General features: G+C 43.9%; 1 non-coding gene across 1 annotated transcript; it reads left to right on the top strand.

Moving 5' to 3' along the window:
* The first annotated feature begins 14,550 nt into the window (after window positions 1-14,550).
* Window positions 14,551-14,621, top strand: trnag-ccc (transfer RNA glycine (anticodon CCC)). The gene has a single exon. It is a non-coding gene; the product is annotated as a tRNA-Gly (tRNA).
* Window positions 14,622-23,954: the final 9,333 nt, after the last annotated feature.

The following is a 23,954-nucleotide window of genomic DNA, read 5'->3' as shown; positions in this document are numbered from 1 at the left end:
AGTGTCATGAATTCATACGAGATTCAAAATATTCTTTTGTAAGCAAAGTTTATGTGATTTTCTCTGCAGATCCGGTCGCACTATCAGAAAGCTATACTCACACTTAGACTGGACAGCTTTACTTAGCAGAAGGCTCATCAAGCTAGTTTTACTCATGGTAAGGTTACTGTCCAACCTGGCTGTCAATAGGAAGTATTTCCTGAGGTTGTGAACATGCAGAGTAGCAGGATTTCAGAAACAGCACTTTGGGTCCTGCCATCAGCACGAGACCTGGTTACTCATTTTCTTCTGTCCAGTTGTGTTTTGTGAGTCTGTGTCCACTGCGGCGTCAGATTTGTCTCACTGGCCGTCTGCTGTGGAGGTGCAGGATCGTCTACTACCTCAAGGTTGGACGTGATGAGCATCCACAGCTTCTTCTCTACGCCAGCGGTTATCGAAGTGGTCGTAGCCCTCCTGTCAGCATTGACCAAGCTTGGCCATTCTTCTTTGACCTCTCTCATCAACAAAGTGCTCCTATCCATAGACGCGCTGCCCTCCGGATGGCTTTTCTTTTGTCCCTGCTTTACAGTCTGGGGATAACTCCACAGACTGTTGTGAAAATCCCCAGAGAGCAGGCGCTCCTGTCTGTCACCAGCAACCACACACCAGACTGGTCCGGCACAGTGATATTCATATTTTGAAGTGTGAACATTCACTGAACCATGTGTCTGCATGATTTGATGCGCAAAAGTGTTGCCTCACTATTGATACACCCTGAAAATAAACAACTGAAACCTTCATTAAGTAAACATGCAGTAAGTTCAAAGATACACCCTCCGTACACAAACCTTTAAAACTGAGTCTATGTGCAATCTATTCAGAAGCTATATGGGAAAATGAAGGACACCCCTGGCAGCATTTCACTCTTTCAGCAGAACTACGTTCTTGGAGAAATGTTGCATGATGGGTCCACAAGCACCTTTCTAAAACTGTGACATGCAAAGTAATGTAGCATCAAGGTGTTTAAAGAAACGTGCTGCTTTGATGATTTCAGTTTCCTTCAGCTGCTTGACATGATTTACTTCTGCTGAGTCAGCTGTGTGTGAGGCGGTGTGGTGAGTTGTCTTCCAATCCCAAGGGTTGTGGTTGAATTGCCAGTGTTGCTCGTTCTCTCCAAGCCGCTGCTGAAGTGGTCAAAATTATTATTCATTTTTTTCTTTTGAATGATTTCTCCACAATACGGCACATCCAAGAGTTTGCCTTTGTGTTTATCGGTGTTCCCAAACTGTCGTTCATTTATTTTCATTGGTACACCATGAAGGCGAAGTGCACCTGGACCCCAACCAGACTCTGCTGACCCAGTCACTGCAGTTTGAGCTTCAGAGGGTTTATTTGTCGGCTTGTGGTCTTGGTATTCCCCTCTGGCTTTAAAAATTGGTGCATCCTGAAGATTATTTCATCTTAAGTTCTTCGAAAGGCTCAAAAGGATCTATGCTTCAATAAAGAAGGCAACAGCAGACCAAAGGATGTAAGAGGATTAAAGGAGATAGGTTCCACCTGTGAGTCCCAAAAGAGCCTCTAATCATTGGCACCTACTCTGAACCTTTGATAGAGAGTCTGTGAAGTTTAAAGGGTGACACTTACACTGATAATTGCATTTTTCCTGTGAGACAAATCTAAAAATGTTGATTTTAAGTGGGATTTCTTCAAGCATATCATATTTACTGTCGTACTGGTGTTGATTTCAAAGAAATCAAATGTTCGAAAATATTCAAAGTCTTTTTTTTTCTTGAATTTGGTAGATGGTTTAATTTTTCATTTTAACTCAAGTTCAATTAGCTTGATGATTATGGTGCCCCATATTTAAGACAGTCAGATCACACAAATGAATGAACAAAAGCATTGAAATGTTTTAATTTTCTGCTTCAAATGGCTGTCGAATGCAGTCAGGTGAGCATAGGAATCGTGGGTGTAGAAAATTGCGCACCGCCACGAAGAATCTGCTGTTTAAACAGACGTCATTTTCAAAACACTGTTGTGCAAATGTGAAACCTTTCGGAAACAACAACTCCAAAACTATGTGTTTGCACTTTAAACTTTTGTCACAGTAACATGTCGCCATGCTAATGGGGATCCAAATAAATCAAATCAAATCAAACAGGGAATAAGACCTGAACCGTGACCTTGCAGTCCTGAACTCACCACTCACCACAGTGCCGCTCCACCTTCTCTCTCTTAAAAATCACCATCAACTCAGTGACGACGATCCTCATCTGCCCCGGAGCTGTAGCTACTATTGCTATTTTTCCCTGTGATGATGCCATTTTGAGGGACGGCTAGCCATTTTTACATATGGAGCCATTAAAAGTACATCATGGACATTTTCCTCTCGGATCATGTAAACATTTTATCCGTTAGGCACTATCGACAGAGGAGAACACGACGGATAGGATGATAAAATTCCCTTGATGCCATGAGAACCCCAATTATCTGAAGCCTGACCAAACCCTCGCTCAGGTATTTCTCCCATTAAAGAAGACAGCCAATGAGAATGTTTCCAGATGATTCAGAGAGCGTGATTCATTAAAAACCTGTTGAACATTTGTAAAAACCCGCAAAAATATACAATGAGTTAGATTATGTGTAAGAAGGACCATTCAGATGAGGCTTTTCTGTGTGAACAAGCAGCAGAATGGAGAGATCATAGGCTACGTTCAGGCTGCAGGCTGAAGTGACCCAAAGCCGATTTTTTTGCCCCTATGCGACCTGGATCGGATCTTTTCATGACAGTCTGAACGACACAGATCTGATTTTTTCAAATGCGACCCAGGCCACTTGGACATGTGGTCCTAAATCTGATACGTATCTGATCTTTTGCCATGCGACTTCAGTCTGAACGGCCAGGTTGCATTTATCCGACCTACACGTCACGATACGGGGCGCAGAAGACGTGTGTCTCACCGTGAGTGTTAAAAAAAGGCGCTCGCAGACGCACATTAAGGGAGTTCTTGTCATCCGAAAATTATTATTGAACTCCGTATCATTAAAGCCTCTCATCACCGTCCCACCACTCCTGGCTGCGTCTCTCTGGACGGATGTTGCTACCACTGCCCCACAAAACGCCAAGGCCAAAAACTTGGCTCTCTTCCTTCTCATTCGCTAAATTCTGCAGCACCAGGATAATGGAGAGGAAAAATAATAATAATATCCACATGCGCGCTCTCTCTCTCTCCCTCTCTCTCTCACACACACACACACACACACACACACACACACACACACACACACACACACACACACAGAAGGAGCTCGTTGCGGTTGATTAGAAGTGCTGCTCAAATGTTGCTCAATGTTCAGTTGTAAGAATGCCTGTTTGATCAGTTCTTAAATAAATCATCGACGCTTGAAACGCTACAGATTCTTTATGTTGTTTGTGAGTTCAGCAACCAGTGAAACGCTGCTGCGTGACGTCGTTATGTCCTCTTCTGTGCATGCGGGACACTTTTGGGTGGTATTCCGTTCAGAAGGGAGATCACATACAAGTCGCATTTTATTGTAAATGTGAACGAACTCGCAAAAAAAATCGGATTTCACAAAAAAATTCAAATTGAGCATTAAGCCCTGCAGTGTGAACACAGCCATAGATCCTGATCCACAATCTGTCTATTGGTCCCCTCCTTTTACTCCCTTTATTTCCTGATAATAACCAGAACAACAGAAAGTCTCCTCTGAGTCTGGTTCTCCAGAAAGTTTCCTTTGACTCTGGTTCTGCAGGTTTCTTCCTGATACAGACAGTTCTTCCCTTCCTCCATCTTCTCTACTCGTTCATGTGGAATGGTTGGCTTTTATCTGTAGAAGTGTCTTGAAATAACTGTGTTATATTTGGCGCAATAAAAAAGGACTGAATTGAATTGAGCATGTTGAAAGTTTGAATGTTTCACAAGGAATAAAAGAAAAGAACTGCTGTTATGGCCGGATGAAGCTATGTATGTCCCAACAATTGCAGTGCGTTGCATCGTTTCTCCTTGGTTCAGGTTGGCAGGATGTCTTTTTGGATGAGTTGATTTCAGCTCCTGAACTCTTTGCTCACATTAAAACATTCCAGATCTGTGTGTGTGCTGTTGAATGCGAGTTTTGGTTAATTTTCCTGCCCAAAGAATAAACTTTCTCCTCAAAGTCACTCACCTCCTTAACTCTAAACCACTTATTAGCATCCAGTGTCTCCAGCAGCCCCACGCCTTGATGATGCCTCTGCCGTGTTTTACTGTGGACGGGCAGGATGTTCTCGACTTCATCTGTCGCCCTCTAAGCAAACTGCTCGACTTTCTTCTTAGCTGCAAACTCAGGAAGCATCAGAACATTCTGATGCCTTTGTCAATGGTTGTGAACAGGACTGTTTAAACAGGAACGGGAACATTAACTGCTGATTGCCTGCTACTTTATGGAGGGATTTCCCCTGTGTTTCTTGGTGACAGCACTGCACTAGTTTGGGCTGAAACAAACCGATTGAATCCTTTTTGTGGAGTCAGTTATGGGATTCTTCCAGAACAGGTGAAGGAAGCAGAGGTCAGCGTGTCTTTTCAGTGTCATTGCAATGACAAAGCGAGCATTTGGAATATTTTTTTCACTTCATATTTTTTTTTTACTTTTAAGAAAAATTGCTGTGAATTCCGGTTCTCTTGGAGTTAGTTCTTTTCCTGTTAGAGAAACACATTCCCCATCATTTGATAGGTAGTGAGGCCTTCTTTTCAGTCCTGTTTCTGACACTTTCACCCTCTAATACGGTAGAGCGTGCTGTTCTCCAGCAGAGCCGATGCATCATCGTTGCATCACAGTCGAGCTTTAGTTGGGCTGAATATCAGTTCGATTCATTTAGCAGACTTCTGGTGTTTGTCTCTTCAGCTGTAGCAGTTCACTCCGCTCACTCCACCGTTAACTGAATGTGTAGAGAAGAAGTTCTTTCTTCCGTAAACTGCTCAGATCACATTCCAGTGGAAGTTTTGTGGCAATAAATAGATTTTTTAAAGCGCAGACTGAACCGTGACCGCTTGAATGCATGTAATACCACGAGCAGTGGACTATATTCGCGAATGACCCTTAACTTGTTATTAAATTTGCAGTTTCACTTCATGTGTTCATATTTCCATCATATTAGAAAGTGTATGTTCAGATGTGGTTGTGCAGTTTTCTGGTTTCCTCCCGCAGTCCAAAAACATCCATAAAATCCAAGTATGAGGAGCATCCTGTTACTGAGGCTACTGCATCACACGCAAATTTAGTTCATTTTTCTTTCCATGGACAAGCTCTTTTAGGCTGAAGTTAATCTGCCAATCACGAACAGAGCTTGTTAGAAAAGAGTTAGATAACCTTGAAATAGTAACAGAACTCTTTATTATCGTCTGTTAAGCCTCAATTACAAACATTTCTTTGAAGTATTTGGATTAATTCTTGTGAGATAAAGAGGAAAAGCAGCGGCGAACACAAAGCGATCTGACATACAATACAAGCAGCAAAAGAGCATTCAGGTAGGCTTTTCCTTTATTCCCCTGTTGTACTGTAAACTTTGTATTATGTTGTTTACTGATACTCCTTTTCCCACATAATGAAATTCAAGAATAATGGATGATCGATCCCGGCCCAGCATAGTCAAAGGGAAGGCAGAAAACCATTGAGAGACTGATGAGTTCACACATTTTCAATGGAGATCTTAACATCTTGAGTTTCAGAGCCAGCTTTCTGCCAGCAGACTGGATCCAGTATCAGCTTGTTCTATTTGGGAAGCCAGTTAAAAGCTGTTGGAGATCTCTTTGTAAAAAGAGCCAATTGATTGAAACGAGATGACACTTGGATGTGGGATGTAGATCTATCTTTGCACAAGGTTAAAGTCTTTGCCGGGCTGCGACATGAAAGACATGAAAAAAAAAAAAAAAAAAGCCCTCCAGAAGCTGAAATGCATGAATGTTTCTGTATCGGCTGAAAGCGTTGAGGATGCTGAAGGTATGTTTGTTTTTCCGTTTTTCTCTTCTCCCACCGTCAGCCTCAGCCGACACGGCACCGTGATTGATGGTGCATCATGCCCTGACAGAAACAGCCAATAAATCTGCCTAAACCTCATGCAGCGTATTTGCTGTGCATTGGAATCGGCAGCAATGTTTGCATCACCTGCATGCCTCTCAGCCTCTGATTTTATGTGAAGCACAGTTTATTTCACAGTATCTTTCTTGTATTATTTCCACGACGGTTTCCATCAGACAAATAAGATTGTGTGTGTGGTGTGTGTACCGCAGAGCAGCCGCCGCCCAGTGTGTTAACGGCTGAAACAAAGCGAAGGTGACTGGTAATGGTTATTGTTTTGTCCCTCTCTGCCATTTAATCTCCTTTCAGGGAGCTTCATTAGGCGCTGGAAGAGCAAACGGCTTGTAGATAAAACTTGATCTGTGAGCCAGGGACACCCGGGACGAGCCAATGCTCGCTCACCTCCCGGCCAAAACGGCTCCACAGCCCGTCCAGCTTTCTGTCACCACAACTTTGTCTCTGATCACAGAGACTTCACTTTTTCTTTTTCTTTTTCAGGGCAGCAGCTCAACGAGAAGAAAATACCACAATACAGTCACTCAAACACACTGCAGCAGCTGCAGCATGAGCTAAATTAACTTAATACTATCGCTAATATTAGATCTCAAAACTGCAAAACAATGTGCATGTAACGACTCCCTCTTGCTTTTACTGCTGATCAATATTCAAACTGAAATTTCATGGCGTGTGATCTGATGTCCTCTGAGTTTTTCTCTCTACTCTGACGCTGGCGACTGTTTTCCTTGACTGCATGGTGCCTTCAGCATTCGGCGTGCATGTTTTCACAGACTCAACCTTACGGTACAGCTGCCATGCTAATGCTAGCTCTCCGGTAATATCAGGGAGGTTTTACAGCTGGATTTCTGCAAAGTACTGCAGATAGAGCTGCCCCCACTCTGTAAGGTCGTACAAAAGGTCAAAAGTGAAACTGTATGAAGACCATTCTTTAATTATTGGTGAATTTCAGCTGAGATTATTTTTGTTCAGCAGTACACAATGCAGTTTGTTCAGGCTGTTCTGGTTTTGCTAACACCAAGGAACTCACTGTTTCCACTGAAAATCAGTGGAATCTTTTTCAGTCATTTCACTGTACTTTTCCCATTAAAACTCTGAAGGTGGTCCTGCAGGAAGCTGCTTCATCCCCTGGGAACTAGAATTGGGCCAAACTTTTATTTATTTATTTATTTTTTAACATTCCCATGGACTTTCTTCCTCTCACCTCAAGTGACTATTATTCTAAATCATTTCATCAGCTGATTCCAGTCTATTTTAACGGGTCCAATTGCCAACAGTGAAGGAGGGAACCTTTAAAGTTGATCTTTTAGTGGGAAATTCTGAACAGTTTGGACACTTTGGTCTAAATGGATCAGCAAACAGGCATTGCTATCTGACCAGTCCTGCTGCTAGAATCACAACAAAACAAGCTGTAAACTAATATGCTTTCAAACTGCCAACAAGGTTCAAGCCAAAATGTGGACGAGCAGCCGAGTTGGCTAGTTTGAATCCAATCTCGCCCTGTATCGCAGCCAGGAATGGCTCTCTGAATGTAAATGAAACATGCCAATCTCCCTCCGTCCGTCTCCTGTAGAGCTGCCGCCACCCGCATGCGATAGCGGGGAAGTAGAAAGTGCCTTGGCGGTGATTTGTTTCATGTGAGGCACCGGCCGAAGTGTGAAAATGTTGGGTTGTTATTAGGAAGGACACGGGGAAGGAGGAGGAGGAGGCGGGGACGGCGGCGGCTCCAGCCATGGGAATGGCGTGAGCATATCAGGCGGAGCAGATTGTGTGGTCTGAGTGGCTATTAAAAGTGACAGGATGGAGGCCTTGGAGTTGGTGAGCCGCCTGATTACACCTCTCCTCCTCGGTGCACCCCCCCCCTCCTATTGACTGTGGTTAGGATGTAGCATTCCATTTCCTGCCGAAATAAATTAAAAGTCAGAAGTAATTTGCCTGATGGGGAGGGCGAGCAGAGGTGCAGGTGTTTTCTCTATCTCTTTTTTTTCTGCTTCAAAGTTTCTGAATAAAAAAAAAAAAATCCTTTCTCGCCTGGAAATCAATTGAACCCTTGGCTCTTTGATAAGGAAAGGGCTTATTTTCAGCCTGTGACAGTTTTGTGGCAGGGAGGCAAAAAAGGAGGGATTTGATTAAAGGGGAGATAGTGAGAGATTGAGGTCTTGTTCTTGCCATGGGAAAGATCAAGGCACACAATCATGTCTGCCACAATGCTGGCTCTACCGCCATGCTCCCGCTCCCTCATTGTCTCTCCCCATCACACACACACACACACACACACACACACACACACACACACACACACACACACACACACACACACACACACACACACACACTTTCTCATATATCTGCGCCTGCATACAGATTTCCTCACGTGCAGCCTCTGTGTTGACATTTGATATGTAAGGGAATGATCTGTTCTGTCCGAGACCCCCGCGGAGTATGCTCACACACCTTGTTTGCTGTGAGGTTTTTTTTTTAACCTGTCAAGACGAGCAGTGGACATGCAGCGTTCTGCAGCAATATCCGGCTTCGAGCTTTTTACAGGAAGTCACTGGAGAGCGCGGTGAGCCGTCGAGGATTTGGGTTGACTCTGATGGACGTCTTGAGAAAACTATGCAGTGGAGTGTAAGGACACCTGCAGCTGTTAACGTGGTGAAGTGAAAGGGTGTCCATCGCTAGCTCGCATGACAGTGACGGTACATTTATATCTATGACAGACAGTGCTGGGAAGGCGTCTTTAAAGGATGCGTGGATCCTTCTGACGGCATCCAGCGTAAAGACTGCTGTGCTTTTTACAGGAGCAGTGCACCAGCTGCACCGTGGGTTTGGAGATATTTACATAACTTTAAGGGGAGCATGGTGGTGTTGTGCAAAGGATAGAAACCTGTTTTTTTTCCCTCATAGAGTCCTACAGAGTGCTTCTAAGAAAGTGCAGTCCATCTTCGTCGTGTCTGATTGCTTTGTTGGGTGTTTGGTTTGGGTGAGTGTGTTTGGATGGCCCCCTCAGTTTTGTCCGTGCTCATGTGAACAGTCCGTACCTGCATGAATTTAGTTCCTGTCGTTTTATTGGCTGTTTAAATAAAATCTCTTTTCTCAAACAGCTGAACTGATTCACTGACTGCTGTGTCTAACGGGCGTCAGACACTCTTAATAAACAGTGACGTGGATCTGAATCTGAGCGATGACATGATCGCCATCGCAGTCCTCATGTCACTGCGAAAAGCTCCTCTCCGCTACAAAGGCTGGAAAACGCTGCTTCACCGCTTGTTGCTGCTGCTCGTGTTTCTGTTGAGAGCAAAGTGAACCGCTTGAACATCAAACAGGCTTTCATGTTTCTTTTATTTTAAATGGCAGTGTGTGTAGGACACTGGGAATCTGAAGGCTCTTCAGAGGACGATTCCCTCCAACCCTTTGCTTTGGGGCCCACACACACACACACACACACACACACACACACACACACACACACACACACACACACACACACTTGGACATTCGGTGGCGTCTGGTGTGGGCGAGGATGGCGGGGCCTCGGTGCATAAAGACGAGAAGGGTCACGGTGTTCCAGCTCCAGTTCTGATCTTCAAGGGTCAGAAGAGAGATTCACATCATGATCAAACAGCAGATCACTCAGCACCGGCCTGTTTAAACGCTCGGCTTTACAACTTCAAATGGCACACAGCTGCAGATCACCTCCATTGCACTCTGACCCCCCCTCCTTCTTTCAAACCGCACTCATACCCAAAGATAAAGAGCCGTAGCTCTGTGTGGCGAGTCCATCCGGGAGAAAGAAGAGGGATCTCTTGAAGTGCTTTCCAGTCGATGGCGACTGCATGAAAGAAGGAGAAAAGGAGAGGAGGCTGGAAGGAGGCGGCGGGGGCTGCTGGAGCGAGGCGGGGGCTTCAGAAAACCCAGAGAGGAGGCGTTGGGGCACTTACACCTTCGTTAATTTTACATGTTGTTTATTTTCCTCTTTTAAGCTTCCCCAGAAGAGAGCTTATTGCCTCGGTACATTTTCCTACTTTCCACCAGTGGCTGATCTGCAGAAGGATAATTTCATCCGACAGTAATTCTGGATCGAGTGGATCTGAGTTTGTTGAAACAGAAAACAGCTAATTTGCTTTCCGTGTTCAGACACAGATTTAATGCGGTCGGTCAGCGATGAGAGAATCCAGATACAGCCACGGAGACACAAGAGCAAACTGGCAACTATCTGTGAGCACAAACCGTTTAGTGACGTTCTTCAACCATTTGGATCAGTCAGAGATGCAATGGGGGAAACCATATGACCACAGCAGTCAGACTCATGATTCTCAAATACAGTCTTTGTCCTGGAGGTGTGTTGAGTCCATTTCAAGCTGTAGAAAAGAAGTGAAAACTTCTAGAGAAGTGACGTTCTCAGGTGTCTCTTGAATGGTTCTTTAAAGTGAACAATGCCAGCTGATACACGGTTGCTGATTGTTTGTTTGCAAACCTTTCTGAAATGCAAATTACCCATGCTACCTTCATGCGTCACCCGTGTGCCCCACGACTGAGGGCTTGTTTTCCTTGATAAAAACAGGCTGCCCCTGGTTGACTCCTGAAAAATGTATAAATATAACAATCAGCCAGTCTGTAGAAAGGAACTTCTCCTCAAGATCCGGCTCCGTTCAAAGAGCCAGAATATTCATTTCTAAGAGCTTCCTCAACCATTTCAGATCTCCACGTCCCAAAGCTGAGCGGTTGACCCGACGCCTGATGACAATAGAGGCTGTACATGGAAATATGGATGGAGAGACTGAACTAAGATAGAATCACTGTTGGGAAATTTAAATATATGAATGGAAACTTGGATTAGCTTCTGCAAGGTAAGAAAAAAAAAAACCCTGACCGGTCAGTCTAATCAGCTGGTGCTCTCATGGCCATGCTGATTTGAATTACCTGCTGATTTGCATTACTTGCATTACCTTCAGCCAGGCCAGCTGACAGCTTTGCCTGGGCCCGGGACAAGATAGTGTTAGATGCCCCCCATCCCCCCCCCACGCCTGAACCTCTCCTTTTCCCTCACTCCTCCTCTCCTCTCTTCTTTCTCGCTCCTGCTCTTCCACTCCTGTTGCCCTCCTCTCCTCTCCTCTCCTCTCCTCTCCTCTCCTCTCCTCTCCTCTCCTCTCCTCTTAAAACCTATAATGAAGTGTTTCTGAATGGGTTTGTAGTTTAATTCACCTGCATTTGCACTTCATACCACTAGTTGTGCTGTTTGCATGTTCAAGCTTGTTTTCACACAGACACCACAGAAGTAGGATGGCCCCTGAAGCGCAGGCTCTCTCTGCATGTTGTCAGAAAAGAGTGTTTAACAGGCAAGACGTGCACCAGAAGAAGCTGGAACATGTTCAAAGATGCGATGCAGCGTTTCTCAGTCAAAAAGAAGGACTGAATGATCGTTCCGCGCATTTTATTTACGTAGTAGCAGTTAAACTGTATCGGGTGAGATGACAGCAGAGCACAAATCACTACCGTGGCCAAATTTATATCGTTTCTACCATCATACCGTGCACACTGCGCAGCCCTAAAGAAAATAAATGAATATTTACAATGGTGGGACATGTTTAGATTTGAACTCCGAATACTATGCGCTGAACTTTCCTTGTGGCAAAGTCCTCTATATGATCTACCTATCATCTGTCTGTGATGTCTAGACCAGACCATTTTTTGTGTTGGGGGTGGGGGGAGTTCTTAACCAGAATTTCAGGGGGTTAGAAGGAAAACAAATAAAAGCCATTTATGTGACTCAAATATTAGGTTTTCCCTCCACAAATAGGCCTATTTTTGAAAGGTTTCCCGATCTGCCCACAACCCTGGGCCCGGGACAACAGACCCGCTGGTAAAGATCAGGAGTTTGTTGTGCTGCTGTTACATTGTTTCTCACATAGATACACAACATTTAATGTTCTCTTTGCAGCTCTGAGGTTTCCTTGAATTATTCAATTATTTTTTCTTATTAATCCAGTAAATTCTTATGGTCATGGAAAAAAAAAATTGCACTAAGATATTTGATGCTTAGTTTAACACACTGAGTTAGTTCTTCTGTTTATGTAGGAGTCATTGCACAGAGCTGTTATATTCTGGCAGAGGTAATGTTATTCTGTTGTTTTTCATTGTTAACACAAGAGAGGCTTTATTTTGTCACTTTTTTTTTCTTTTTAATCACTTAGACAGCCTTTGCTTTCTTTGCAGAGTTTAAATGTTTTCATTTGAATTTTAAGGACATTTGCTGAAATATTTTAAAATATTTTAATACTTTTTTTAATTGAATATACTGTTTTGATTAAGCAAGTAGTCCTGTTATTTATATAAGATATATATATAAGAGACATGATATATAAGAGACAGTTCTTTAGAAGCCACATTTTGGATCCAGTACATCTGTTTGTACTGCATGCAGATTTTTCATATAAGTAATTCTTAGGACCTAGTTTTTTTTTTTTCTTTTTGACTTCCACCAGAAGAGATCTTAACTCAGATCATCTCCCACATGTGTATGTAGTCCAACACAGCAGCATTCATTAGATCTGAAAACTAATTGAACAAAAGAAAGTAGAGAGAAGTAAACAAATCCAGTAAATAAGCAAGAATAATCTCATCAGCACATTTACTTTCTATTTTATCCATTAAAAACATGTAAATACAGGTGTCGGCAGGGGATGCTGTTCTGTTTCCTCTTTTTCAAACCTGTAATTATAAATGTGTAACGTGCGAAGTTGAAATAAACCACATTAATTCCTCTGAGGTCTTCTATTAAAAGCAGGAAACAGTGTGTGTTGTGATATTCCCTTACCTTGAGCTCAGTTTATTTAGAGAAACCGTGTGCACGTCGTCCTGCTGCTGCTGCTGCTCATTAGAGCGCCAAAGGTGAATAAACCCACATCTGAAAACAAAAAAACCTCAACAAATAGACTATTTGGAGCAGGCTTTGCTGGAAACAACAGTGGGCAGTTGTTTTATGAAATTGCTGAGCTTGTTTTTTTTTTTTTTTTTTGAAAAAACACTTGTTTTTGCTTTTAGTCTTCGTTCTTGAAGATAAGACGAATGAATAACAGCAGCAGTGTTTTCCTTCTACGACCACACGAGCAGTTTCCTGGATGATTGTGATTCTGTGGCTGTTGAAGTGTGAGTTATTCTGAAAGTTTCTCAGAAGTCAGAATTCACGAATAGACGGCAGGTGCAGCAGCAACATTTCAGAGAAGTTGTGTTTCCACTGAGACGGCGTCTGAGCGTTTTAAAAAGCTTCCACCTTGAGAGCCGTTTTCCAAAAAGTTGCGACTCTGAGCGTCGTTAGACGCAGAAACAGAGACCCAAAACGCAGAGACAGCTTTTCTGTGTAAACGGAGCCCGACTCACCTCAAAATATGACCTGGGACAAGCGAACGCACAGATCCTCTCAGACCTGCTGGCTTAGGGTGGAAATAGAAATTCGCAGCTTCACTTCTGCATCATATTTGACCTTTGAACCGCGTGAAGCCACTGTTAGTCTTCTTTGTGGAGTAAAGAAGTCACAACCAGCTGGTTGAACTTTGTAACTTACCCAACTTGGATTCTAATGTTTTGTCTCCGTCAGTAAATTAAACCCTCCCAAACCAACATTTACACACTCACAGGACGTTCAGGTTTTGTTTAAAGTGTGCAGTTTCTGCCTCTCTGTCGGTTCTCACTCACCGTCTACAGATGTAACAACAAAGCTGCCCCAGGAGCTAGAATGCTGTGGGAAGTACGGTGCACTGAGCCCTGTCCTCTAATGTCTGAATGTTATTCCCTTTAGTCCGTTCATTGCTTTTCACCTGTTGTCCCCCCCTTCGAGGGGGAGTCTTCTCCAGTTTCAGTTGCTGACTCCACTATTACGAAGGCCTATGAACAAGCTCCGTCCGGACCGGGAGGACACCCCTGTCGGTCCTGCCTGTGGACTGGCTTCGGTTCTACTGCTGGGATCCGTGGTTCTTGTGCTGGACCGACCAACGGACTGTCCTCAACATTGTCCTAGGCTTTACTTCTTATTGTCTCATGCTAGCTGTTGCCAAAGCTGTCCGTCCCTGGGAGTGGGATCCCTCCATACTGTGGTTCTCCCCAAGATTTCTTCTTTTCCCACTGGGTTTTTGGAGTTTTTTCTTGCCGGATGTGAGGGTCGAAGGCGGTGGTTGCTTCGTTCTGTCTCGTTACTGTAATATTGACATATTACCATTATGCTTATTCACTGTTTTTACTTTTACCGACAAATGTAACATCTTGAAGCCCTCTGAGGCAACTGTTGTTGTGATACTGGGCTATACAAAAATAAATTGATTGATTGATTGATTGAAACCAGCGTAGTGCGTTCCATTGTAAAGTCTGCAGTAACAAACGGCCTGATCGTCCAAGTTCATGAAGGAAAACGTGTGAAATGTCTGTGTTCTATAAGACCTGCTTCCTCACGTGCACCGCATCAAGAGCCTCGGTAGTGTTCCAACAGCACTGCTGGTGTAGTGGCATCATGCAAGACTCCCATTCTTGTGAGCTGGGTTCGATTCCCGGGCAGTGCATGGAGTTTGTTCTCTGTGTTCTTTCATTGCGAATGTTTAAAGTGTTGTGTCTCTGCAGTGTGTGGTTTATGCACGAAAAGCACCTACTCGTGGACCAACGTACCATTTGCATGTTTCTCAAACCACAAAACCAGTTTCCACTGGACACCCTGTCAATGGGGCCTAAGAGGACGGGCAGACTGTGAAGTTGCTTTATAATCTGTATCTTGGCCTCCAGATGCAGCTGAGTCTCACACACAGATTCTTTCTTTGGTTCCTTTCATTCAACCGTTTGTGTCCAGATGGGTGAAGCCGATTTCTCGGGTTCTCTTTATTTTGAGTCGTGATTGCACATTTGCATTTTGAATCATGGTTATTTCACCAGATTTCACAATGTGAGGGTGAGACAGCGGAGGGAGGGCGAGACAGGCAGGTGAGACAGGAAGGAGAGCGAGCGGCGTACCGGAGGGAGGCTCTCTCCTCTTCAGCAGGAGCTGTCAGCCGCCGCCGTCACAGTGGCTATAAACAAAAAGTGTTTTCTCCCTTAACAAGCTCAACAGGACCTTCAGTGGGGAGACGACACAGAAATGCTTACTCTCCAGGGGTGACAGCCACTGCCTGCCATCAATCAGTCAGACTGGCTGCGCTACCCGCAGACAAAGCCTCAACAAGGGCACTGCTCAGATTCATCACACACAGGCTGAAAAAAGCCCAAACAACACGGCGTGATGAAATACACACATCAGCATCGCAAGCCATTTCATTTTAATGTGACGACGTGGTGGGGAGATTATGCCGGGAAAATAATGCGCCATGTGTTTGGTGAGGAGTATGACTCTCTCTCTCTCTCTCTCTCTCTCTCTCTCTCTCTCTCTCTCTCTCTCTCTAGCATGGCGTCAGAATCACAGATGTCAGCGAACATGCGTCGGGGCGGGCTCACACACTGTACGTACTCGTGCACCTACACACACTCCGGCTCAGACATTAGCCCCTTTGAAGCGATGCCAGTGTTTGGAAGCGATGCTCTCTGTCACAGAAATCATTTGAAACACCTCTTTCAGAGTGTCGCAGCCTGTTTGGGCTTTGATCAAAGGCAACAATGTCAATTTTCGGAGGAACCGCTGTGTGGTAATGCATGATGAAACTGTCAGAAAGTTGTTTCAGGCTCGCTCCCCTGTGCATCTTAAAATAATCATTTGGTTGCTGCCTCCACATGTGTCACTGTCTTATTATTATTATTATTATTTTAATTTCGCCTGGATTTCCTTGATGGTTTACAGACGTAAGCTGACAGGAAACAAAACAGGTTACATTGGTGATGAAGCCTCCTGTATTACTGCAGGTGATTTACACATGTAAAGGGTGTTAGCTTCCTCTGATAAAGGCTTGATCTGATGTTTGTCAAACATGCCTTCAACTACTGCAGAAAAGCAGCCATGAAACGGCAGACAGCGATCGTGAGCCGGCTGATACCAGCCCGAAAAAGCAGGGGCCCAATTAAATTCAGCAGATTTGGATCTGCGATACATTTATCTGTATTTTGCTTCTTCTTCTTCTTCTTTTTTTTCTTTGTAAGTAATGATGATACTCCTTTCTCTTTTTTTTTCCAGCACAGCTCATGCATAACCACAAATTGATTTGATACCGAACTACTCTACAGCGTACTTTTGTCATTTTTATCTCACTAAGCTCTTTCGCACGGCTTATTTTCAGATATTGTTCACTTATTTATACATCTAAGTTATTTAAAATGACAAACTGAGGAAATAATTGTGATAATTTTGAGCCCTAAAATGTGTTCTTGCTGATGAAAGCAGCAGTAAGCTCGACTTTGTGCTAATTGTCATTGTTTTTGATTTGTATCATAAGCAGTGGAATAATGCTTGCTTTCACTCTCCTTTTTCCACATTTTATGTTTGCATGTCACATTTTTTATACTTTACTTGATTGTTTTACGCAGTTGAGCCTGGAGTGAAGCGCTATGGATCATGGAGGGTTGCATTTTAACACACTCTCTAAAGGAAAGCAGTCATATATGTGGTGGGGATGGACAAGAACAGACTCTTCAAAGTGTGTCAACATCACCGCTCGGTGTCTTCCCATAAGTCATCTGTGTGCCATGCAGCGCAGCAGTGGACACTGCTGACATCCACTGATTTGGCAAAAACAAAGAAAAAAACAGATGTTTTTTAAAGAGATTGAAATCACTCATAGTGTCAACGCTGATGCTGATGAGACTTGAAGTGGTCATTTATCAATCAGACGATTTTGGGTTCAATCCCCCCTACAGACGGCCCCCACTGACTTGGCTAAGCATGGCAGCCACCTCCACTGGGGCCACCATGTGATTAACAGCGGTCACATTTACATGGACCCAAAAAGCCTCCGTAGAGCGGATTGTAAATGTGTCATAAACACCTGAGTGGATCCGCTTCACTCGAGCGGATTGTACGAGGTCGTCTACGCCGATCGATTATCTGCTCCATGCCTCATATATACGGCCCTTCGCAGCACAGTGAATTAAAGGGGGGATTATTTGTTCCGCATGCGTTCCCTCGTCCGTACTGACGTGATGACGTGCGCAGTAAACGGGAAGCAGGACAGTCAAAAACAAGCAGGAGAACGGAATGGTGGTGGAGAAACACTTTTTTATTAAAAACCCCGAGAGAAAAAACACCGGAGAGCAGGGATGACCGCAAAGCACACAACAGCCAGTTGTTCAAAGAGCTCGGTGGTAGACCACCAGTGGACCGCCCGGCCGGTGTTCTGGATTAACTGGTTCCTGTATTAACGAGTGACGGGTTTCTGTATAATCCGCTTCACCCTGGACCCTGGTAAAGGAGGATTCATCGTGGATCTTTGTATGCCATTCATGGATACACATACATTTAACACGATTGTTTTCAATCGGATTTAAAAAACTCCATGTAAACTGAACCAGTGTGAAGAGCTTCTGGATCTGCTCAAGTGGTGGAAAAGCTCCATATAAACTGAGTCCATTTACCTCAAGGTGTCACACAGCCGGTCTTTGACCTCTGACCTCTGCCCTGCTGGTGGTCCTGCGTTGTTTCTACTGTCAGCACACTGATGGAGCTGCTTTCATAAAGTTGCACTGTCAGTGTCTCTGAGCATTGTTGGCGTATAAACTGAAAGGCTACGAAAGTCTTGTGTTTTCAAATAAATCTGTTGTGTAAACTGTATGTAAGGCTAACATAAATACGAATAAGTATCAGAGTACACTTCAAGTGCTTTACTCTTCAACTGACAGTACAATAAGTAGTCCAGTGAAGATCCTGGTCTTGAGAAGGTCTTCTCCATCATGTTATGTTAACTCAGGCAGACGGGGAGGAACGAATGCTCTTGTCTTGTACAATAATAATAAAAAAAAGAGTAGAAGACTTTCAACAAAGAGCTACACCTCAGTGTGAAACTCCTCAGTGTTGTTTTCTGCGCTTGGCCTTGGCGTTTTTTCCGAGAAAAGCAGAAGAACTCAGTGGTGAGAATTTATCACAATGAAAACATCTCTGCTCATGAAAACACCTGCGCTGCTCAAAGCTGAGAGAATTAATGAAAATGAAGTCAGTTCTTCAACCGTTCTGCCAAACTGGATGTGTTTAATTCCTGGTCGGGGAAAAGACAATGAAACAGTCAGTACCTCCATGAGAACAGCACACCTGAAAAGCCCGCTCACTCCTGTCTGACACAGCAGCAGCCTCCTGTGGATATGTTCTGACTAAATGTGTTCAACTGGAGGATATTCAGTGTGAATCGTGCTTTTTGTCAGTTTCTTTGAAGAGTTTGACTGATTGATGGAAAACCTGCCAACTGTCTGTCGGCACGATAGCAGCTGATTTTGTTTTTGAAAGTGAAAGTGAAATATTTAAGTCTGTGGAAATGTTCTAGCTTGTCAGTTGACGAAGTTAAGCCTGAGTTAGTTTAGTTTTGCAAAAGAGCCCCTTGAGGAGGGGGAGATCTTTCTGACAGAATGCGCTGGTGTTAATCACAACCTCAACCAGAAAAAAGGGAAAAAAAAGAAAAAAAGGCCTCCATTTTCCAAAAAACTGATAAAGCGTACAGGAATAATGCTTCAATCCGCCTCTGTACTCTGATTCAGCCATCGTGACTCAAGACGTCAATCAAAAGCCTATTAGCATATGTGAGGCTTCGCGGTAACCACTGGTTTTATTCCAGCAACATCACAGAAGTTCTGAAAACAAGAAGAAGAATTCAGCATGACAGAACTCAAACTGCTCAGATGATAAATCATCTGAGGTCTCCGGCAGGCTGTAGCCCTGCAGGGGCGCGGTGGTGTAGTGGTTCGCTCTCTTTGGGGAGTGGTGTTTTCTTCAGGTCACTTCAGTTTCTACGGATCAAAAAAAACAAACAAAACAAAAAAAAAAAAAAAAAAAAAACACTGCTCTGGCATGAATTGTTGACTAAAAGAAAAAAAAACATTTTTTTGTCTGTCTGGCTTTTGTCTGGCCTCCTGTCTTTAGAGGTTTATTGGGCATGTCCACCTGGGACGAGGTCCTGAGGTGGGTCCAGGAACCTCTGGACGGATTCTGTTTCTGGTTTGGTCTGGGAGCAACTGGACGGGACGTCTTCTAACTTCATTGGATGTGAGGCGAGAACTCCATGGGTTACAGCCCAACAGGAGAGACTGTGGTCCTGAAGCTGAATGAAAAGCCCTCAGACAGAGACAGGTCCGGAACGCCATGAACTGCTCACCCAGGATCAGCTGCCTCTAAAAGCCGCAGCAAACATGATGCAGGTGGACGGCTTCAGTCAGACAACGAGGCGACGGTGGGAGATTCTCAGTGAAAACACAGAGCTCCATCAGCCGCCGAGGTTTCAATTTACCCATTCAGGTTTTGTTACTGGGACAGCCAAAAGCAGCTTCAGTTAGTATCAAAGATAATACTGGACGCTTTTTCTTGGGAGGACTACTTTTTTTTTATTTTATTTTCAAGGTGCAAGACATTTTTTTAAAGGAGTTCAGGTACATCAGAGGATGAAACAGGAGTGTTTCTTATCCAGCAGCAGATCCTGTTACATTCTGCTAAATTGAATAAAACCATAAAAATGTTAAAAGTAGCATCAGCTGATTAAAACTAAGTTAAAATCATCCAATGCTAAGCCATAACCTTTAAGCTGAAGAAAAGAAAACCCATACTAAAGAAATGATAAACCCTGCTGACATCCACACAGCCTCTCCCCAGCTTGGTCCTCAACCTAATTTGTTGCGGAACCATCTTTACCTGTGTCTGTTCCCCCGGGGAATCTTTTCACCAGACACCGCCTGAACACACGAGGTGAAGCAGAGCTAAGATCACCACACTACAATCACCGCATGCACACCAACACCTCGAGCAAACTGCTCATCTCAGGAACACACACCGCACCATGCTCAGTGGATCATCATCACAGAGCGGCGGCTGCCATCGCCACAACACCGTACCCTGACCTGACCTACCGGCAGCAATAAAAGCTTCAGTAAATAATGATGCACAAATCCAAAGTGCTTTGAGATCCTTAAAAGAGCTGAGTATAAAGTGCAGTGAGTTACTACACGGGAAACAAACTTCTTGGTTAATTTGGCCAACTTGGAAATTTGCTGCCCGAAGTGCAGTGGGCTCCAGCTTGCTGAGGTTCTTCCCGTTAGCATTGCTCTCTCTGAGGTGACCACTTTGAGTTTGGGCCCCTTTAAGACACTTCTAATGGAAAGGCATCGTTTCCAAAAAGATTCAGTTTTATACGCCACCGGTTTTAAAACAATCTCCATGGAAAATGTAAGACTGAGAACAATGTATTTTTCATGTTGGTCCACTAGTTGGTGCTGTTGTTTGCTGGACTAATGAATCCACACATACTTGCTGCAGGCAATGGAACAATAGAGAACACGGAGAAGAGTACACTCGAAACATTAAAGGGGCTGTATCATGCAAAATTCACTTTTGTATGTTTTAACCTTGTTATATAGTTATGTACTCACCTAAAACACCCCCAAAGCATTTTTTTTTTGTACGTGCGTGTTTAAGCTTTCCCAGTGTTTGTGCTGCTCAGAGAGGCAGCCCCTCCCACCGTGAAAACGCTCTTTTTCCCACGTTCACGTCACACGGAGAAGATGGCTCCCCTTAGCCCCCCTCCCCAGGCCCTCGGCAATCAGCGTTGCTGCTTTTTGTAACTCCAATTTCGAGGATAAACTTTGACCATCGTCTGAAAGCAACAGTCAAGCAAGAGCAAGAGTCTGAAGGGTCTGAAGGGTCTGGAGGGTCTGGAGGGTCTGAAGGGTCCCTTCAGACCTTTCCTGTGAGAAACTCACCGAGCGCAGACCCTTCAGTCTGCGCTCGGTGAGTTTCTCACAGGAAAAGACGTTTTTGCGTGTGGAGAAGCTTGAGCTAAAGAGCTAAAGCTAGCTAGCGTATTTGTTTTGAAGCTCTGATTGGTTGAAGTAGCTGTCAGTCAAAGTCCACAGGGGGAGAGGCGGGATTTTCAGTGAAACAGAGCGTTTTCTCTTCCGGGTTTCAGAATTAGCCCCAGAAAATCTTTTATTTCACACAAAATGACTTTTCCTTAGCGCCAAAAATAAACTATTACCATGTTAATGCCATTTCTAGGGTTTGGACTGGCTCAAAAAGCATGATACAGCCCCTTTAACACGGGAGAACTCAGATTCGTCTGGACAGAACACCCAGCTGGAGGGTTATCACAGTAACTGTCAACTCCAGAACCACCAGGTCCAGCAGAATCTGGACTGAGAGCAGGACCAGGACCAAAAGTTGCATTTTATACATAGATACATAGTTGGAGAGTATTTTTAAGAAAATTGTGATTTTCCTCGTTTGATTTAAAAAAAAAAAATCCATTTTGGGAGCCATTTTCCAAAAGTTGCATTTTCATTGATTCTGAGGAACATTGTCCTGAACTGTAGAAACACAGAAGTTTTCCATTTTGAAAAAGCTGTCATAAAGTAAAGTTAACTAAAAGTTAAAGTATAGTTAGGGCGCCTGGGTGTCTCTCCACTGCATTAAATTCCTTGTTTAGTCAACTGTCAATGATTCTGATTCTGATTCTAATAATTCGGCATAAATACAGATAACGTTACGGTGGAATCATTCTGAACAGCTGGTAGCTGACCTATCTTTTGATACTATATAGACAGTGCAGCCTCTTCCGGTGCGTGTTGTAACTGCCATACAGTATGATTATTTGAGACGGAAGCTGAAATAGAAGACTGAAAAGCAGTGATGTTTGTGCAGTATTATCTCGGTAATTCCTCCTTCATCTACGCCGGCAGAGGAGCGCCGTCAGAGGCTCTAGATCGGACTGCCGATCTGAGCCCCGCGTTCGATTCCTTTGAGCTTTTTGTACATTTAAAATGATCCTCATAGCAGCTGACCCAGCAGCACATCTAAACACAGGACAGCACCACGGGCCAGCATGATTTACCAACACATTAATCTCCTCTCTAATGCAGTCAATAGCATATTAAGTGAGCTACAAAAGCAAAATTAATGAGAAGTAATGCGACGGCGGCCGGCGGAGCGCCGCTCTGAAATCCCGAGCAGTCAGCAGGACCGGCCGTGCCAACTCATTTCTCAGCTGTGTCTGCTGCTCCGGCGCTGGGATGTGCCCTCGGGTGAAGAGGTGCTCGGATTCCACAGATGTCATCTGCAAACGCCGTATTTCAAACAGCCGGGGAGGCGATCCTCAGCCTCACGCAAAATACGATTCCCATCGCGGTACCGACACAGCGGCCAGGAGACAAACCCGTACCCGAGTCTCTGAAGAAGAAGAAGAAGAAGAAGAAGAAGAAGAAGAAGAAGAAGAAGAAGAAGAAGAAGAAGAAGAAGAAGAAGAAGAAGAAGAAGAAGAAGAAGAAGAAGAAGAAGAAGAAGAAGCAGCAGCTTTTTACAGCTCTTTAAGTTTCTCTGCAGATTCTTCAAGGAAAAGAAAAACACTGGCGACACAGCGTCAGTCCTCACTGCTTCCTCTGAGGGTCATGATGAAGGAGATGCAGTTCTAACGGAGGTCAGGAACCAAAGCAGGAACCTAACGTCTTCTTTAGGGAAGACCAGGGTGTGGATTTTCAAGAAAGAGGGAAATGAATGATTCCTTTGTTGTTGTCTTTTTATTCTTTTGGTTTCTTTACCGAAGTTACAACCAACTATTTATTTTATTAAAACGTGTTTTTGGAACTGCATATGATTTAAACACATTTAAAACTAAGCACAAGCATAAAATAAGTTGCTATGTAGCAGATACAATGTGGATCTTAAAAAAGGATCCATCCCTTCAAAGTCCATGTCTGACTTCTAATAATAAAATGACATCTTTTACAGTTGCTGCTGCTCCCATAGAGGAATCCATCACTGACATTTAATGAAATTAATACCTGACATGAGTCAAATCCTGTGAGAGCCGCTCGGCGCTCACATCCTTCTGCCAAGGTTGTCGGTTAAAGTCTGGTCTGCTATTAAAATCTAAGCGTTTTAAGCTAATTGGTGCCTCAGCGTGTCCTGTAGACATGAGCGAGTGTGTGTGGCTGTGTGTGTGTCCAGTGATGGACCGCTGACCTGTCTAGATGGACCCAGCCTTCGCACAGTGTTCTACCTTGAGAGCTGCTTTCAAAGGTTGTGTTTTCAGTCACTTTGAGCACCGTTGTCGTGTAAACAGACAGAGTTAACCTGAAAACCTTGAGGTGGAAACGGGGCCTGGTTGAGATCAGATCTAACTTACCTGACTGAAATAACACAGCATAGAATCAATGGACAATTTCAGGCCAAAACTGTTTTTCCTAATTATTTTTTCATGTTTAAAACCTTAAGTGAAGAAAGACGAGCTTCTGTTTCAACTCTTTCATGCATACACAAAATATGTAAACATAAAATATGATTTCTGAGGATACTTTCTTTGAATATCAAGTATTTAATATATATATATATTTTTAAAAACAGTTATCTGTGGAGTTCACTCTCAAATGTCAACATCTGAACCAGTTTAAAAAGTGACCTGAAGCGTGGTTTGGGTGTGATCATGTCGATTTGGTCTCACTGACTTCAGCCTAGGAGCATCTCTATTCATTCAGAGTTTTTCATGGCTGAAAATAAATGAAAGCCTTTCACAGATTAGATCTACAAACTGATTTTATGAAGATGATTGTGAATATGGAGATCTCCAGAAGGACCCTCGTGGCTCCGTCCTTCAGCGAGGCACTCGGGGAGCTGTCACTGGCCTCTGCTCAGTGTGCGCTCCACCACTGATTTCATCTCCCACAACAAGTGTTGTAATCAATCGCCTGTCGAGAAAAGGTGAGAGCTGCAGCCTTTCTGCACATATCTGATGACTGCTCTC

This window comes from Salarias fasciatus, chromosome 1 (genome assembly GCF_902148845.1).
Source record: "Salarias fasciatus chromosome 1, fSalaFa1.1, whole genome shotgun sequence".
In the NCBI taxonomy this organism is placed as follows: Eukaryota; Metazoa; Chordata; class Actinopteri; order Blenniiformes; family Blenniidae; genus Salarias; species Salarias fasciatus.
The sequence above is the reverse complement of the archived record's forward strand: the minus strand, read 5'-3'. Positions and strand labels throughout refer to the sequence as shown.